The following is a 6000-nucleotide window of genomic DNA, read 5'->3' on the forward strand; positions in this document are numbered from 1 at the left end:
GATGCAAGTACTCCAATACAATCACAGCGGCATCTCGATCGAAAATCGGATCGCGTTCGCTCTTTATTGATTTTCTTCACAATTAATCACAAACGCACTCGACACCCGTGAGGCTGTACATCGTCATGGCTCATCCATCTTGATCGCTGTCTTTGTCGATAACGGATTCAAGATCTTGGATCTTCCACGGGGCGTGCTAGGAATAATAAAGGATAGCCGCGACATGCGAACAACAGTACGAGTGACGTTCCCGCATTGACGATCTGATCGCAGGAGCGCCAATGCCGTGAGGGGTGTAATGCACATAGCGTTTGTGGGACCTCCACCTCCTACGTGCCTTGATCCGATTTCGAGAATCAATCCTCTTCCGGGGGAATTTTGACGGCCAAGACATTATCTTCGCGTAGCATATTAAGGACACAAGAAACTGCTTGAGACAGTTGGTAGGATTCGTTAGAGATATCTCTTTCGGTCAACTCCGAGAGATCAAGAATGTCACCGGATGCCGCGGGTGTCCATGCTCGTCTGATTCTGGCCCAGGCTCTCGAAGCCCTTAGCCAAGCTGTGCGGAACATTCCTCATTCGTAACACGCGGTATACTCCGTTACCCCCTCGGAAGCATTCGCGTCAGCTCCGGAACGCCTACCGAGACTGTCACGTGCTATTCTCGTGGCAGCTCCGATCTTGGGCACGAGGTCATGCTCCATGCGGTGATCCAGGAACCGGTACTTGGCGCGCGTGCTCTGGGTTCGCCTCCCGTTTCCCCGCTTTCCACTACCCCCGTTTTCCCGTTTCCCCCCTTTACAGTTTCCCCCTTTTTTCCGTTCCCCCACTTTCCCGTTCCCCCCACTTTCCCGTTCCCCCACTTTCCCGTTCCCCCACTTTTCCGTTCCCCCACTTTTCCGTTTCCCCACTCCCCCTTTCCCCACAAACATGATCTTTCGGCATAAAATCGATCGACATCAATGACGAAGAGTGACCAGATCATCCTCAGGATGACTCCAACCGACCATGTCTGAATCGTGCTAAAGTTTTGGTTGAAGCGAGGAGAGATCAAGACTGACCACGTAAAGTTCCTGATTTCGAAGCATGATGAGATCGTTAATGGGACCATCATGGGTGTCCAAGTTCTGCCACGAAAGAAGAGAGGAGAAAGAAGTTCAACCAGATACTTCGCGAGTCTCTAGGAAACTTCCCGTGCGACTGCAGCACGGGCGATCGCTCACCGCAGGCACGTAGCGACGAATGAACCATTGAGAGCATCAATAAAATGACGTTTCATTGAAAGAATGTCTAATGATGTTTTCGAATAATAAACGTTCTCCGACGTGAATGATTACAGAACCTTATCATATGCGTCTTGTATGACCGGCGGAGAGTACCTATCTGTTTGCGTTCTCTCGGTTGACTGGTATAGTGGCAAGATGTACCGTGCCGTGGAGGAGTACTCGATCAGTACGAAACTTCTTCATGCATATATCACCGTGTCCCCATGAAGGCGGGAGAGAGTTGCTCTGCTTTGGATTGAAACTCACGCTTGTAGACAGCTGCGGCGCCAGGCAATGATTGTTGAACGCTTTCGTTAACCACATTTACATCGCAGTGTTTGGCAGCGAGCAGCGAGTATTGCACGTTCGATGAGCCAATCATGGTTTTTGTACTTCAGTACGATATCAGGGAATATACTTTCGATCGGCTCTTGTTTACCGGACGTTACTGCGCAGACGTCTCTCGGGAGACTTATACATATATTCATTGGACTTGTCGATGGGCATCTTCCCATTCCCGCTGTCTAGGAGTTGGCTTGCGGAGCGTTCAGCAGGAGCATCATGTTGCAGATGAACTCGCATATTCGTCTCCAGGAAAATTGTTTTCACCTGACGCTGCAAAGTAGAACATACACGGCGGGCAGCGTGGAATACACTCGCTGCCCGTTTTCTAGATGAGCCGCGAGATGGACATCAGTTGGTTTACGCTCATGGATCGCGAGTGAAAAGATACGTCCCAGTTGATATCGTTCGATCTCATCGAAATCTGCTGAATCTTTTTCCAAGCCGAACACCGCCATATCACTCCCTTTCGTTACGTATTTGCAAATGTACTTGATGGATTTGACCGAATTGCAGTAATCGACACTGATGTGGGCTTCGAAGATTTTTGAAAGCACGGGCGAATATGCAACAATCCATCGATTATCCACCTCGATCTCACTATCTTTGACTTTCAAGGTGAAAACCTTACCTCCATCTGCTACTGATCCTCTGCGATACTGTGGATGGCCATTAATACCGGAAATAGTTTCAGCAACCAAATTTCTCGGATACCGTTTGATCCATTTTCCATCTGCCATGCACGGAGAGTTCTTCTCGGAGTCGAGAACGCCACACGGCCCATAAATCATGTTCTTCACGACTACTTCGAGTGGACCGGTATCAGATTCGATATCGGGATATCGGCTGATATGATATGATCGATATCTCCCGGTCTGATTCCGCTAGCCAACCAGATCAAAATATGAGCAACGGTAGGCCTCTCTTTTGCCATTCAATCGTGTACATCCAACAACGGGATCTCCAAACACTTCATGTTTCACGATCATACCCATCAATGATTTCGACGTTTGCTGGAAAACCCGTGCTACGATGTCGTGTCGATCCGAAGACGACTGTCCAGGGCCTAGGAGAAGTTTGATTTCATGCCATGGAAGATTACAGGTGAAGGTTATGAATAGATCTGGGCTACCATAAACTCGGACATAAGTCATGGCATCCTGAGTATATTCGTATATATATGTGGCGTGGACGGCCCGTCAATGTCACGGGGAGGATAAGCATCTTCCCTAACTTTCCCGCATCCGCATTGCCATCGGTTGTCATTGCGTCACGCAAATGAACGTATCCCTCCGATCACAACCTTGTTTGATTTAAATGAAGGAGCAACAGTCTTCCGGATACAATTTTTGCATACATGTCGACAACGTATTGAATGAACAGATGTCGGCCCTCCAGCGAGTACTTCTCGGTATTCTGCCGCTCCATCAACCGATAAGCGTAACTGATCTAACCGACTTTTTTCTCTGTTTCTTCATCCGTTTGAGGGTCCACCATATTCGAATTGAAACGGTATCCATCTTGACCTTGGTAAAATAAAATCGGGAATCGGAGAGCATCATATGAACCTCGCTGAAGTTTCCGTCGTAGATTTATTCCTCGGAAATGATGGACACGCTGCCAAAAGAATTCATTGTGACCGTCGCCGGACATTTCGCCGAGGACAAATAGTTCCGCGTGGATCTTTTCGTGGAGGAGAGTTTGGTGGTGGTGGACCTTCGAGCTCCTGCTCTTCCTTCTGCCGCACGGTCTCCAGCCATTCTCCTTCCTGCTATCAGGGCGTGCGTGTCTTCCCCGGGGGACAGTCTGCACATGATTCGCTCCAAGAGAATCTGCTTAATCCCCTCGACCCCGCCCGGGTGTAAGTCGCCTTATACGGGCCTTCCTTACCGCTCTCTAGGCCAGTGGTTCTCAAACTTTTTTTTCCGCGGAACCCCCAAAAAAACGCAAAAACCCGTGGAACCCCTGGTGGAACCCCGACTCAAGATTCGAACGGGCCATGGAACCCTGCGCGGAACCCCGGAAGACTGCCGGGGAGAAAGACAATTCCTAACTTCATTACTCGTCAACGTCTGGAGCTGATTTATGTTATGCAGTGTATGAATATCCTGTCGGATAATTTTGTCCTTGCAAGGGAACACATCAATGCGACGGATGACCCTGTATTCTCGATGCAATCTCGGCGGCTCAGTCGGCGCTCGTTCTTCTTCCGAGAGGCCGGATCCGTGCGTCGACAGCTCGATTGTGTTTTGAGCCGATCCGAGACCTGGCAATCTCAAGCACGATCCTGTCGCGAGCCATCGAATCATTTTTCCAAGATCCACAGGAAGCGAAGTTCGTTTGGAACGGATGAAAACATTTAGCGAATGGATCACAGTCGAGCAGCTGATTCGGACGGGTCGTCGAAGCCGCGAGCCTAAGAACCCAACGCAGCACGTCATTTGTGAGAGAACGCGAGACACGCTGGGAGATGCTCTCGCATGACGATCTGCATCGAGCTGCCGACTTGATTCGGGCCACGACCGGTAAACTGAGTTCTGAAAAGGAGTCTAGAGCCCGGTGTGGATCCGGTAACGGAGATGATCTCCTGAAGGCTTCGAATTCGAAGGATCAGATGCTTCATGGCGACTTCTCTGAAATCTACCGAAACTGCCAAAAGTGCTCGCGGAACCCTGGGGTTCCACGAGACAGATGCCTGTGGAACCCCGAAATCGGTCCGTGGAACCCAGTTTGAGAACCACTGCTCTAGGCTAAGGTACTCTGGAAATCTCTCTGAAGGTACTCTGGAAATCTCTCTGAAGGTACTCTGGAAATCTCTCTGAAGGTACTCTGAAGGTACTCTCTAGGTAGGATCTCTGGAGATGTATCGGGGATCGAAGAAATCAAACTCTCCCCGATTAGCTTCGACGCTATCCTTGAGGAAAGTGTTGACCCTTGCGATGTTGGGCCAGTCTGGATGTTCTACCATAGAACATAGAACACACAGAGATGGTAACCACCCTCTCGGAGTGGTCTCTCAAGCATACCAAAGTCGCGGCCATCGCCTTCGCGATACTCTGTCCATTCAGGCCCTTCGGGACGCCGTCTCTGACGTCCCTGGCCCCGGTTATGACGAGAACATGGACTCACCCGTCCTTCTCTTCTTTCAGGTATCGCCGCACTTGGTCTAAGCAATCGACGGTGGTCTCCCGGAAAGCTGGCCAGGTAGCGAGCGCACCGATACCCCCTAGCTCCTCCAATAAGTAGACGTCGTCCCTTAACCATTGTCTTTCCGCCGACGGCGATCATCGACGTGGGAAAAGGCTTGTGTTCGACGGGTGGAGCCGGAGCTGTAGACATCTTCTCCCCACGCTGGGTCTGAAGAGCGGCGATTTTTTCTTCCAGGCCCTTTATTTGGGCTTTCGCCTCCTTGAGTTCCTCCTCTGGGTCGATTCTGATCTCAGACGCCTTCCGGGGTTTTTCTTCTGAGGCTTTGGCCTTCTTGTGTCCTACCTCCTTGGCGGTTTCGAGAGACCCAGCTGGGTTCGCGCAACCTTTAGTTCCAAGGAGTTTGCGCGGTCCATCAGTCCGCCGACCAATCTTTTGACCGAGCCGTAGGCACAGCAGTCTCCTTCGATGAAAGTTTGCTTCGCTGTCGCGTCGCAGTCCTCAAATAATGGCAAATTGGTCTCCTCCGCCGGAGGGACCTGGGAGGACTCGCCGAGCCCTTCCATGCGTGCTGTTAGGAGACCGGTCTTTCTCACTGGATTCACTTCACACACTGCGTAGAAACTTCCCGTGTCACGTCAGCCACTCCCACTGGGGTATTCGGTGCTCTCTCCACACACGGTCACTCGCTTATTCGCAGGAAAATCGCAAATTTTCCCCCAATCGAACCGCGCTGCGACTGTCGCCGTCTGCTAGCAGACGACTTTTTTCATACAACGTCGGTGGGTCGAAAAGTTCCGAGCCGACGGAAATTCATCTCCATCTCATCTTCAGGCAGATATTTGTGGCATCTCCGGCAAGAGAGAAGACACAAGAGGAATATCTCGAGACGCAGCATCAAACGCAGTTTCGAACAAGGTGCTAATGATAACGGATTCCCGCAGCCTCCTCCTCAACGCGACAGACATCGAAAAAATTCAGGTCAGCCTAAAGCTATACCGAGTAAGTCAGGGTAGACCATTAAGAACAGTCCTGTTGAATGGCGCTTTGATTCGGTCTTCGCGTCCGCGATGTTTGATGGACATATTTCTTTGAGCGAAGGAATGATTTCGGTTGATTTTGGACTCGATGGCCCCGATTCAGGGCACGGAAAAACCCTTCATTAACATGGTGGTACTCGGAGTTATCGACGTCGAGTCCAATCTGAGAGGTACAGTTGCAAGCGCAGATCCGAATCCGCGAC

This window comes from Galendromus occidentalis, unplaced genomic scaffold, assembly GCF_000255335.2.
Source record: "Galendromus occidentalis unplaced genomic scaffold, Mocc_1.1 scf7180000077438, whole genome shotgun sequence".
Taxonomy (NCBI): domain Eukaryota; kingdom Metazoa; phylum Arthropoda; class Arachnida; order Mesostigmata; family Phytoseiidae; genus Galendromus; species Galendromus occidentalis.